General features: G+C 48.1%; 1 protein-coding gene across 1 annotated transcript in view; it reads left to right on the top strand.

The window, feature by feature from the left end:
- The window catches only part of LOC146866925 (lysine-specific demethylase 5B-like), a 717,572-nt gene that overhangs the window by 555,223 nt on the left and 148,147 nt on the right, over window positions 1-14,202 (top strand). The window lies entirely within an intron of this gene.

Raw genomic sequence — 14,202 nt, 5'->3', positions numbered from 1 at the left:
CACCCCCTATCCTGCCACTCTCCAGTGGTAGAGGGGCAGTAGCCTAGTCTTGATTGGGTAGGGCTCCCCATCCTCAAGATGGCGAGAGCCCAGAGTTGTGCTTCACCTCGCCTCCCCCACCTGAGGGGTGGGGTTGGCAGAGGCAGGCAAACCCCCTTTCCTCCCTTGGATTTTCCCGCTAGTCTTCCCGCCAGAGTGGGGGTCAGAACTGATGGGGACCACTTGCTGAGTACAGCAAGTGGTCTGGGGAGGCTCACAAAGGCGACATGCCTTTGAAGCTTTCCCTGCCCATCCTGGGGGAGGAGGCTTGGCACCTCGCCCCAGGATGTGCATTGTTGCAGGCCCACGAGAGCGGAGGGCGCTCTACCCAGGGGGGCAGTAACCTGTCTGCTTGGTGGCAGACTAGGCAACCTCTGTCAGGACACGGGTTGTGGGTTAGGTTTAGGGGGCAACTCTAAGTTGCCCTCTGTCGTGCATTTTACATTAAATCCCACACTGACATCATTGTGGGTTTAATGTGCTCAGAAGTTTGATACCAAACTTCTCAGTCTTCAGTGTAGCCATTATGGTGCTGGGGAGTTCGTAATGACGACCTCCCAGCACCATATACTCTTAATGGCAGCACTGCACTTACAGTGCCCTAGAATGGACCTGGGTACTGTAGGGGTACAGGGCTCATGCACCTGTACCCACACCACTGGCATAGTGCACCCAGCTAGAGGGGTGACTGAGGTATGCCAGGGCAGTGTGTTTGTGAGCATGGCACACAGGGATGTGTGCCATGTCGACTCTGTTTTGTTCAGCATCAAGACACTCAGCCTGCAAAGGCAGTGTGTGTGTGTGTCAGGGTACAGGGCCTCTAAGGATGGCATAATAAGTGCTTCAGCCCTTAGGGACCTTCTCTGGTCACAGGGCCCTGGTTACGTAGGGTACCATTTACCAGAGGCTGACATGTGGCCAGAGATGCCAATTGGGTTTAGGCTTCAATGCAGTTTTAGGGAAGGAACACAGGGCACACTCAGTCAAAGTACATCAGCAATTCAGCAAAAAGTTGGGGCATACCATGCAAGAAAGATGGCACTTTATCACACAACCCCCCCACCCCCAACGAAAGATGATGAGACTAACCTTGCCCTATGGAGTCTTCATTGTCCAAGTGGAAGAACCTGGAAAGTCCATCTGCATTGGCATGGGCAGTCCCAGGTCTGTGTTCCACTTCAAAGTCCATTCCCTGTAGGAAGATGGACCACCTTAGTAGTTTTGGATTTTCCCCTTTCATTTGCATTAGCCATCTGAGAGGTGTGTGGTCCGTCTGAACCAGGAAGTGAGTACCAAACAAGTAGGGCCTCAACTTCTTCAGGGACCAAACCACAGCAAAGGCCTCCCTCTCAATGGCACCCCAACGCTGCTTGTTGGGGGAGAAGCCTTCTGCTTATAAAAGCAACAGGTTGGTCTGGGCCTTCATCATTGGTCTGGGATAGGACCGCACCTATCCCTAGCTCAGAGGCATCAGTCTGCACTATGAACTGCTTGGCATAATCTGGTGCTTTTAGAATTGGTGCTGAGCACATTGCTTCTATCAGGGTGTCAAAAGCCTTTTGGCAACTGTCCAGTTGATTTTCTTGGGCATTTTGTTTGGAGGTGAGTTCTGTGAGGGGAGTCACAATGGACCTATATCCCTTCACAAACCTCCTGTAGTACCCAGTCAAGCCAAGGAATGCCCTGATTTGGGTCTGGGTTGTTGGAGCTGCCCAGTCCAGGATGGCCTAGATCGTGGGCTGTAAGGGCTGTACCTGGCCTCCACCAACAAGGTGGCCCAAGTACACCACAGTGTCCTGCCCTATCTGGCATTTGGATGCCTCGATAGTTAGGTCTGCAGTTTGCAGGGCTTTTAAAGCCTTCCCAAGGTGGATCAGGTGATCCTGCCAGGTGGACCTAAAGACAGCAATAGCATCAAGATAAGCTGCTGTAAAGGACTCCAACCCAGCCAGGACTTGATTCACCAACCTCTGGAAGGTGGCAGGGGCATTCTTTAAACCAAAGGGCATCACAGGGAACTGATAGTGCCCATCAGGTGTGGAGAATGCTGTTTTCTCTTTTGCTCCTGGGGCCATGCCAATCTGCCAGTACCCTGCAGTAAAGTCAAAGGTACTGAGAAATTTGGCTGCCCCCAATTTGTCTATCAATTCATCTGCTCTTGGGATAGAGTGAGCATCTGTCTTGGTGACAGAGTTGAGCCCTCTATAGTCCACACAAAACCTAATTTCTCTCTTTGCACCCTGTGGATGAGGCTTGGGGACCAGAACCACTGGGCTAGCCCAGGGGCTCTCAGAGGGTTCAATAACCCCTAACTCCAGCATCTTGCTGACTTCAGCTTTGATGCTTTCCTTGACATGGTCTGACTGTCAATAGATTTTGTTTTTGACAGGTGCACTGTCACCAGTGTCCACATCATGGGTACACCAGTTTGTCAGACCAGGGGTCAGGGAAAAGAGGCTAGCATACTGTTGCAAGACTTGCTTGCTGTCAGTCTGCTGTTGGGCAGAGAGGGTGTCTGAAAACACCACACCATCTACTGACCCATCGTTTGGGCTGTTGGAGAGGAGATCAGGGAGAGGTTCACTATCTGCTTCCTGTTCCTCATCAGTCACCATGAGCATGGTGATGTCAGCCCTGTAGAGCTTAAGGCGGTTCACATGGATAACCCTTTTGGGTGTCCTGCTTGTGCCCAGGCCAACTAAGTAAGTGTGAGAAGTTGGCCTGGTAAATGCTGTCTACTAGTTATAGTGGGCACCCTGTACCAGTCCAAACAACCCCTTATTGGTTATAGGTTAAAGACAACCTTTATTGAAAGCTATCCTCCTAGTGGTAGCTATGGAGAGCAGCCTTCAGGCTAAGTCTTAAAGGATTGTAAAGCAGCTTGTTTTACCAGTCTATAATCTCTTGAGTTCCTAAATGAAAGATATCCACACCAGGTATATATATAAAAATATGTATTTATTACTAAACACACCCTCCTAGTCTCTTTATAAGACTAGAGGTCAAAACACATAAGTTACTCTTCAATAATCACAGTAAAATAGCACAAATAAACGTCGGGCCCTAGGGGCGAGCCAAACCATATGCTAAAATAGTGGTATAAGAACCATGACTTAACTAGACACAAGGCCTAGAGCCTGTAGAATCGCTAGGAACCCAAGGAACCACCCAAGGTAGTGACACAGGGGACCCACGGGGGCCGTGCGCAGTGTGTGAACACAGCCACGAGCTCCCGTTAGCTTCTATGGGGAAAGTCACAGTTAGATTTTTAAAGCTTAGGGACACTTAGAATTGAGTCAGGACCAAACCCTTTTGGACTTGGGAAGTTCTAGGGCTAGCACCCACGGGAGCACCGGAGTACTCCTATTACCTCACCCAGAGAAGCCGGGTGCATAGGTGTCTTTTGGTGTCGGGTCGCGTTGTCTATTTCAGTGGGAGCTGGCGAAGAAGTCCTGCTGCCGGGAAGATGCGAAGTGTCCGAAGAGATCCAAGCCTGGATCGAAGATGAGAAGAACCTGAAAGCAGAGGGGACAGAGTCTGGGTCACTAGCCAGTGACCAGGAAGGCCTTGGGCAGATGCCCACCGATGTCGGGTGATTTCAGGTGAAGAAGTTGAAGCTGGACTCTTCAGCCACGAGGACCAGGAGGCGTCAAGGAAGACCAGGAGCTGGATTCGAGCTGTCCCACGAAGGATGTCGAGTGCTGCATCGTCGGTGCCCGGATTGGACACAACAAGCCTTGGTAACAGCAACCCATGCAGAAACGAGAAAGGTGCTTTGGTGCAGACAAGCAAGGTCTGTGGGACTCACCACTTGGTTGGGAGTCAGGGCACATCTGGAGCAACCAGGGAAGCCCAAGGAAATACAAAGTTACCCCCTCAGGGATCCACCAGTCAACGGACCAGGGATCGCGAAGGGACCTCGAGAAGAAACACAAAATGGCAGCCCACGGGTCACTCGGAATGACCAGGTTGACAATCCTTGGTGGATTTAGTGCTCGAGGTGGGGGCTACAAGAGAGCCCAAGTACGACTTCAAGAGACGCCGAGAAGTCAATGCACTTGCAGAAATGCAAGGTGACCAGGAGTTCCGGTTCCACGCTACTCACAAGGGCTGCGGGTCTCAGCTTTGCTGGGGACTCTGGTCGGCCTGTGAGATGTCTGGAAATCCTCTTCCTGGGCTGCAAATACTTCAGAGTCCAGCAGGAGCTTCGGAAATGCAGACCGGCAAATTGCTTCGTTGGTGCCTGCCAAGCCGGGAGTCACTCCTTGACCCCAAGGGAGATTTCTTCAGTCCTCTAGTCTTGAGTAGAGCGTCAAAGTTCCAGGATTCAGCTTCAGAGTTTCGTCCAGGGATATCTAAAGTTCTGGTTACAGAGGTTCCTTACTTATACCTAAGGAAGGGGTTGGACTAGCTCTGGGGACCCACCTATGGGAGGGTTTGGAAAGAGGAGTGGCTACACCCATTTCTTTTTTCCAGTTTCGTGCCAGAGCAGGGGCTGGAAGCCCCTGGACCGGTTTGAGCTGGACTGTGCACAGGGACACCAAATGTGCCCCCAGTGCAAGACTTCAAAGCACTCAGAGATTGCTCCCACCCAGCCCCAATACACCTAAGCCTGTCTGGGAGGTGGTTACACCTACCTGTGACAGGAAACCTATTGTCCAGGCCTCCCCTGCCGGAGTTTCGGTCAGCAGCAGGAGGCCAGACCCGTGTCTGTGGCTGCAGCATCCATTTTGTGATGCCAGGGTTCTGTTAAGTTTCTACCGGGTAACCCAGTACTGTCATGTCTCTCCCTCTAGAAGGGTGGAATTCTACCCGGCCGCCAGAACTGGCGGGGGGGGGGGTAGGATTCCAAAGCGTTTGACACCAAACACGACAAGTTTCTGTGCAGCCACCCCAAAGTTAGCATTTACCGCAAGGTTATAATGCACATACGAGTATGTGGTCAGGCTGCTTTACAAACTGCATCAGAGAAGGTTCTCCGAACCCTGCAAAGGGGCTCTGCTCATGCAGGGGCACCCCCTCACATAAGAACCAAGCACTCTGCCTTCAGGATTGATATAGGAGTGACTAATAGGTTTATATATATGTGTGTGTATATATAGTGATATAGGTAACCTATATCACCGTAAGGGATGCATGCACCACCTTACCCAGGCTACAGTAGCAGACCTGTGGTGTCATTTTGGGTGGCTTTCCAGGGGTAACATAATACATGCTTCAGCCCCTGGTAGGCCTCTGGGGTACCTGTGCCCTGGGTACATAGTGTACCATATACTAGGGACTCACAAGGGTACCTCAGGATCCAATCTGTGGTGTACCTAAAGTACATGCAATCAATTTAGAGAGGAAGCAGCTAGGCTGGGGCCCTGAATAGCAGGGTCCCAGCCAGACTAAAGTCGAAAAACAGTGAAACACCAGCAAAAAGTGGGGGTATACATGTGAAGCAGATCCTACTCTCTTACAGTAAGTGACCTCACTCTTTTTCTCTAGGATAGGGTAAGGGCCACTCCATCTATCTTGGAGTGCCCTTGGTGCCACTGGCTCCAAAAGCCACATGTGTTGCCCAGGTTGCAATTCAACCAGTGCAGCTTTTTGGTCATACCAACGCTTCTGAAACTCCTGGCTGGCCTCGAGATTCTTGGATGCCTCTTCCATGTACTCAGCCATTCTAGACCTAAGGCCAAGCACATAGTCCACAAATGTCTTGCTTCAGTTCTTGGAGAGGCCTCTCCCAACCCTCTTTCACAAGACAGAGTGGTCCCCTCACAGGATGACCAAACAGAAGTTCAAAGGGGGAAAACCCTACTCCCTTCTGTGGCACTTCTCTGTAAGCGAAAAACAGGCATGGCAACAGGACATCCCATCTCCTCTTGAGTTTTTCAGGGCGTCCTGTGATCATGCCTTTCAATGTCTTGTTGAACCTTTCAACAAGTCCATTGGTTTGTGGATGGTATGGTGTAGTAAACTTGTACTACACTCCACACTCCTTTCACATGTGTTTTAGGTAAGCAGACATGAAGTTGGAACCTCTGTCTGAAACCACCTCCTTAGGAAACCCTACCCTGGTGAAGACATCCAGGAGGGCTTTGGCTACTGCAGGAGCTGTAGTAGTTCTAAGTGGAATTGCTTCAGGGTCCCTAGTAGCATGATCCACTACTACTAGAATTAACTTGCTCCCTGAGGCTGTGGGATGTTCAAGTGGACCCACAATGTCCACACCTACCCTTTCAAAGGGAACCACCCTCCCCCCACCACTGGCAGTGGTATCAGGGGGGCCTTTGGGTGGCCACCTGTCTTGCCACTGGCCTGACAGGTAACACAGGAGCTTACAAACTCCTTCACCTTTTGGTGCATCTGGGGCCAGTAAAAGTGACTAACTAACCTTTCCCACGTTTTGGTTTGCCCCAGATGTCCAGCTAGGGGATGTCATGAGCCAAAGTTAGGAGGAACTCCCTTTACTTCTGTGGTACTACCACCCTCCTGGTGGCTCCAGGAGTGGGGTTTCCTACCTCACTGTACAGTAAACCCTCTTCCCAATAGACTCTGTGGGTACCACTGACCTCTCCTTTTGCTTCTGAAACAGCTTGCTGCCTCAGGCTTTCAAGAGTGGGACAGTCTTGCTGACCCTGGCACAGCTCTTCCCTAGAGGGTCCCCCTGGACCCAAGAGTTCAACCTGGTAAGGGTCAAGCTCCATAGGCTCCGTTCCCTCTGGGGTGTCCAAGTCCTCTTCCTGTGGAGAGGGGTCATGAGTAGTTTGCTGTACAGAAGCTGGTCCTCCAGTCTTCTTACCTTTTCTCTTGGTGGGGTGGGCTGTAATCCTACTTTTTCACCCTTCCTCTTGCTCTGTGCTCTTGTTTGCACACAGGGATACCCAGCATGGCTGCATGGGTTTTCAACTCCACCTCAGCCCAAGCTGAGGTTTCTAGTTCATTGCCAAGCAGACATGCAGCTGGTAGCCTTTGAGAGACCACTACCTGTTTCAGGCCAGTAACCCCCCCCCTCCCCCCCAGCCTAATGTCACCATAGCCATTGGATGATTAGTGGTAACACTGTCAGTATTGGTGACTGGGTAAGTTTTCCCAATCAAGGATTGCTCCGGGGAAACCAGTGTGTCTCTCACCATAGTGACACGGGCACCTGTATCCCTCAGAGCTTCTACCCTAGTTCCATTAACCCAGGGGTATTGTAAGTACTTCTTTAAGTTGGGTGGCCACACAGCTACAGTGGCAAACTCAACTTCCCCTTCTGAAACTAGAACTGCTTCAGTGTGCATCCTGATTTGCTCTGGGCACACTGTTGATCCCATCTGTAGACTTGCCACCCCAGGTGTAGCTGTACTGGTTGAATTAGGGGCCTTGTTGTGGGGGCAAGAGTTATCTACAGTTAAGTGTCCCAACTTCTTACCGTTGTTATACCAGGCCTTTGTGGGATCAAAGTTCTTCCCCCTATAAGGTTGAGGCACATAGGGAGTAGTTTCGGACCCACCCCCCTGTACAGGTTTTTGGGGCCCTTTGGAAGACTCAGACTTTTTATCTTGAGGATTCTCACCACCTTTTACCTGGGGAGGTTTTGTAACCACCTTCTTCTGGTCACCCCCAGTGGTTGTCCTTGTCACCCTAGTCTTGACCCAGTGGTCTGCCTTCTTTCCCAATTCTTGGGGAGAAATTAGACCTAGGTCTACCAAATGCTGATACAACTTTTAATTTGTGCAATTACTTAGTATATGTTCCTTCATAAACAAATTGTAAAGTCCAGTAAAATCATGCACATTGTGTCCAGTTAACCAACCATCCAGTGTCTTTACTGAGTAGTCTACAAAATCAATCCAGGACTGGGTCTGGGTTTTGTGAGCCCCCCCCCTGAATCTAATTCTATATTCCTCAGTGGTGAGCCCAAATCCCTCAATCAGAGTCTTCTTCAAGAGGTCATAGGACCCTGCATCTGACCCAGAGAGGGTCAGAAGCCTGTCTCTGCAGTTACCAGAGGACAGTTCCCACAGGAGTGCCCCCAGAGAGGTTTCTTTACTTTTCTCATGTCACAAGCCCTCTCAAAGGCTGTGAACCATTTGGTGATGTCATCACCTTCCTCAAATTTAGGGGTAATCCCTTTGGAGATTTTTGGATCATAAGACTGCTCTTTATCCTTATTATTTGTATTGCTGCCACCATTGATGGGTGCTAAACCCATCTCCTTCCTTTCTTTCTCTAGAGCCAGGAGTCTGGACTCTAGTTCTAATCGCTTGGCCAGCTTTGCTAAAAAGCTGTCCTCTTCACTGGGGAGTTCCCCAGTGTTTCCTCTGGGACCTGGTCCACCTATGTGGTCTGTAGGCCCCCAGAGGTTGATTCTTGGAGTTAAGGGTATGGGGTCCCTTTCCTCTCTAGGGATTATTGGAGGGGGGGGGGTCACTATCCCCCTCATCCTCCTCCCTTTCCTCATCTGACTGGTCATCACCATGTTCAGAGGGGTGTCCTTTGCATACTTAGCCAGGAGCTCCTGGAGCTCTTGTTTGGTTGGATGCAGGCCCATTGTTATACCTTTTAGTTTGCATAAGGACCTCAATTCCTTGAAAGACAAGTGTAATTAAGGTGTGAGGTTGAGCTCCTCAACCAGGTCCTGCATGATATTACCTTCACTAATAGCTGGATTCTTTTGAGACATTCTAACCAGACCAGACAGTTGTAACCCTCTACGCTTGACTACAGTGACTTTTATTTCTCTAAAATTCTAAGGGGACTTTAAGCAAGGCCCTGACAAGACTTTTAGTATTTTGGAAAGGCCAATTTAGAAAAATCTGAATTCTACAGGCAATTTAAGAGTTCTGTCGTGTGATCAGATAGTAACCAAGTAGTCCAACAAATGCAAGTTTGTATCCCACCACTGATCCACCAATTTAAGAAAGTGACTCTGTATATACTGCACCAAAGTAAGGTTCAGTGTGTATAGAGTCCACAGTCCCCAGAGGTTTGGCAGAGGTTAAAGTTAAATATAACCTTACTCTCTAAGTGGTAGCTTGGTCGAGCATTAAAGCAGTATCAGAGGACAGTGTAAAGCATTTGTTGTACACACTCAGTCAGCAAATGGTCTCACACACTCAAGAACTGAACTCTAGGCCAATTGTTTTGTATATAAAAAATATATTGTTTTATTTTAGAACCACAAGTAGGTATAAAAATACTAATCTAGTTGAATACTTTCAAGTAGCAATAGACTTTTGAATGTAGTTACAGTTGTTGCAATAGGCAACACAAGTTAAACACAATTATAACATTGAGCTCAATGGGAATTACTTTGCATAGGTTTTTCTTACTCAGGGTTGGATCCTGGATTCAGCCCTGGTGCATCTCCTGTAAACAGGTGAAAGAAATCGTTTTTGTTACACAGGCGATTTTTAAGGAATATTTGTATGTTTCAAAAATCTACACTTTCTGGCAAAAACCAGGCAATGTTATCCTATGGAGGAAAGTTTGGTTATCGCAAAATCACAGTTGTAATTGCTTTGTAGGGTCAGTGCTGGGCACAAAGATCCAGCACTGGGATCTCTCCTGGTAACAGGTGAGTAATTTCGTTTTCGTTGATCGGGTGATTTTTAGTGTATATTTCACTAACACTTCAAGAGCCTTACCTGCAAATACACAATGATAGGATTGTAATGAGAACAGATCAACACTTCATGCCAAAGGTGGTGTCACGGTTCCACTTCAACCAGACAATTCAAATACCAAGTTTTTTCCAAAAACCTACCACAAGCACAGAAAGGGCGTTACACACACTGGATGCCAGGAGGGCAGTAATGCATTATATGGAATGGACAACGGAGTGCAGAAAGACAAAGCAGTTCTTTGTATCCTTTGCCAGCAGATTTTTGGGGCGGCCAGTTACCAAAAATACCATTGCACTAACCATACAACTCTGCCACAAACCAGCAGGACAACAGTTACAAGGAGCAACTCATGCTCACTCAACAAGGAAGAAAGGAGCAACAATTGCGTTTCTAGCAAACACACCTATTCAAGACATTTGCCAAGCCGCAACATGGTCTGCAGTGCACACGTTCACTGAGCACTATTGTGTAGATATTCAAATGAACAAGGAAGAGCAAGTAGGACAGAAGGTCTTGCAACACATATTCAATAATCAGTGCTCATCTTCCACCCAGCCACCACAATAACGACAAACCGCTACAAAGTATATGCACAGGATTGTGAATCCAGAAAGATTCACGCTGCAAAACATATAGTTTCTTACCTGTCGGTGTAGTTTTGCAGCTTGAAGACTTTCTGGATTCACTAGCGATCCCACCCTCCTCCACCAGAAAGATGAGACAGGAGGAAGAGGATTAAAACAGGAATAAGACTTTAAGAGTTAAAAGAAGAGAAAGAGTAACACACGACAAGAAAAAAGAATCCGACGATAACGACCAAAGGTGGGAGCTTCCGGTGGGAGCTTCCGGAGGAAGCGCGTCAACGTTACGAAGGACAGCAAATGGTGGTATGTCGACGCGCACCTGGGCCACGGAGAAAATAAAAAAAAGAGAAAAAAGACTGCAATTCCGGACCCAACCACAGGATGGCTGAACAATGCACAACATAGTGAATCCAGAAAGTCTTCAAGCTGCAAAACTACACCGACGGGTAAGAAAATATACATTTGTTATTATGAACTCCACAGCACCATAATGGCTTTACTGAAAACTGGGGAGTTTGGTATCAAACTTCTCAGCACATGTTACTGGACCCATGGGGGTTGGGAGCATTCACTTCCTGGGCCCAGAAACAAATCCTTTCCTGGGTGGAGGTGGTCACACCTTCCCCAGGCCAGGAAGAGCCATCTACGGCAGGGGAGCTTCAAAGACCTTGCCGCCTTTGTAATGCATCCCCCTCCCTCTTCTGCTATCAGGAGCGGGCCCCCTTCCTGTCTCTCCTTTTCGGCGGGAAGATTGGCAAGAAACATTAGCCAGCCCGGAAGGTGTACCCACCTCTGCCAACCCCACCACTCTGGTGGGATAGGCGAGGTGAAGCCCACTCTTCAGTGCCCACCATCTTGCAGATGGCAGGCACTCTCCAATCAGGATTGGGGATTATGCCCACTCCCCCACGTGGGGTGAGCACACCAAGGGCGTAGTCGCCCTAAGGTTAGTAGCCCATTGGCTACTGACCTCAAGACCCATAAAACGCCCCCTAAATACAGTATTTAGGGGGCAGCCCTGAACTAAAAAGAGAGATTCTCGCAACCTATGAAGGACGAAAGAAGTCGCCCAGCAGAGGAGACTGCAGAGAAGAACTGACTTGGCCCCAGTCCTACCGGCCCCTTTGCAGTTTTCAGATATCCTGCGCCAAAGTCACCTTACCCTTCAAACAGCGACCTCCAGAACCCTTGGAAGGACTGACTGCCTTCAACAAAGATAGGATATCCTGTGAACAGCAGCTGTGTTCAAAAGAAACTCCCAAGACAGACTCTGAGCCTGCTGAGGATAAAGAAACCCGACGCCTGGAACCACCACTGCACCCGATGCCTACGGCCTGAATCCAGGTGGCCCACCAGTCCCAGCGAGGTCCATCAGCGCTGCAAAGTCTGAGTCTACTGTGGGTCGGTCCCTCCAGGACTCAATGATGTTGCCTGAAGCCTCTGCACGGAGGCCCCCCTCCCACCACGAGTGACCTGGTAAAAATCCAACCTCAAAAGACACCCCTGCATCAAGCCGCCCTGCGCCCTGGAGAAGAGAACCCGAGGTGCACCTATGTTCCTAAGCCCTCCAACTTACTTGCCCAGCTGTTGGTTCCTCCCAGAAGTCTTCCTGGACCGAGCATGCAGCCAAAATCCAAAACCGGCAACTCCTATTGAAAACAATAGGGCACCCGACGCCAAAACAGCACCCTGCACCCAGCCGTCCCTGCACGGCTGTGGGTGTACTTTGGGTGCTATCTCGGATCCCCCTTTGCCCTGAGCCTTTCACGAGGAGCTTTGCTCCCACAACCTGGAGGCCCCCTCTTCCTCATTGGATAACATTGGGCCTCAGCACTCTGCACCTGACCACACTAGTGCCGCTGAGGGTGCTTTGAGAGTGCATCCTTGACCCTGGGGGAACCCTGGTTCTAACCCCAGAATACCAGCTCCCACAACCAAGTACTTACCTGTTAACCAATAACCATATTTTCCCCATAGGAATAAATTTACTTTTTTTCCTTAAATTGTTCTGTGTGGATTTGGTTTTGTAAGAGAACTTGAAAAACTGGAAATAATTGCAAACTACTTTACGTACCTTTTCTCTAGGAAATGTCTCAGTGTGATATCTAGGCGTATCACACTGAGTAGAAAAAGTTATCTGCAAAGTAATCAAAAGTAATCTAGCAGTAATTTCAACTATATTAAAAGTATTTACACATCTGTAACAGTCATTTTCATTCAGCTTGCGTTTATTGTTCAACTTGCCTTGAAAAGTACCATTTACACTTACCCGTGCCATGATTGCTTGGTTCTAGAAAATAAATGCAACCAAATAATATTTTTATACAAATCAAATTGTTCTGAGTTCAGTCTTTGAGTGTGTGACATCATTTGCACATTGAGTATGTACAACAAATGCTTAACACTACCCTCTGATAAAGCCTTACTGCTCGCCCACACTACCACAAATGGAGAATAAGGTGCTATCTACTTTTACCTCTGCATACCTTTGGAGTTCCACTGCACTCTGTGCACTCTATACCTCATTTTGGTATGGTATATACAGATCCAGCTTCCTATACTTCTTCGATCCTTCTGTATTTAAGGTGGGCAAGAGCATTCTCAAATATTCTTAAGTCACTGTCCATCTGGGTACAGTCTCCAGATTTAGGAGGATGGATACATCCATGTCTACTCTGTTTTCCCAAAGGGTAATTAAACAGTTTATTAAAGGGCTCTTCAGACCTTTTCCACGTCTCCGGCATCCTCCAGTTCCATGAGAGCTTAACACTGTCTTCGGCCAGCTTATCTTACCTCCTTTTGATCCTATTCATAGAGCAAACTTAAAATTTGTCTCCTGGAAGATAGTACTACTCCTGGCTCTGACATCCACTAGAAGAGTGAGAGTTATTTAGGCATTTACCATCGGGGAACCTTTTTGCAGATTCATTATGGATGAGTCCTAAATTCATTCCTTAGGTGCCTACTGACCTCCATTTAAATGAGCCTGCCATTCTTGCATCTTTCATTCCCAATCCACCTTCAACAGCAGAAAGATCATTACATTCTCTAGACTTGCATGTATGTCTAAAATTCTATATAGACAAAATAAAGGACATGCACATATAAGACCAGATATTTGTATAATTTGGTCAACCATGCAAAGGCAAAGCCGTGTCCAAACAGGGGCTAACTTGTTTGCCCTCAGTCTGTAGTGCTTTCAGTCACGCCAGAGCCAAGCGTCGTCTCCAGGGGAAAGTGTGTGTGCGTTCCACCAGGGGCATGGTTTCAACTGCAGCACTCCATGCTGCGGTGTCTTTAAAAGACATCTACCATACAGCCACCTGGAGGAGCAGGTATACATTGATGAAGCATTACTGCCTAGACATGAGCGCAGAAGCTGATGCAACAGTAGGACAGACAGTGCTGAGAAATCGTTTCCATTAATGGTAATCCTGGTTCCTGCATGTATTTTATAATTTGTACTCCTTGCTATTCTGATTAAAGAATGTGAATATATCAAAGAGCCAATGTTGGAGAAGAAATTAGTTACTTACCTGTAACTCCAGTTCCTCAACATTGATATATTTTATATATTCACATGCAACCCTCCCTCCTTCCCAGTCAGTGGGTCATCATATTTATTCTTACACGTGTGTTTGAAATCTGAGCTATTATGGCCTCTAGGGGGAGTAGGAGAGCTTAAGCTTACATCTCATTGGCCGAAGTTTGGGTTCTTTCAAATGAGGTGGATGTGTTACTAAACATACCATGTTTCAGGCAAGTGGGCATTTTACTTTGTATGCTGTTTATTTTACACTGTATACTGCTACTTTAATGCACCGGGGATTCCCAGCCTGACAACGGGGAAGAATTCAAGCATGTGTTTGTATAAAAGATTCCAATGTTGGGGAACTGGAGTTAGAGGTAAGTAACTATTTTCATACCTCTTCTGATGTGCAGAAGATTGCTGAAATACTGAATGTTTTATCTAGGTG

Source organism: Triturus cristatus, chromosome 1_2 (genome assembly GCF_964204655.1).
Source record: "Triturus cristatus chromosome 1_2, aTriCri1.1, whole genome shotgun sequence".
NCBI lineage: Eukaryota > Metazoa > Chordata > Amphibia > Caudata > Salamandridae > Triturus > Triturus cristatus.
This window is presented reverse-complemented; position numbering and strand designations above follow the sequence as displayed.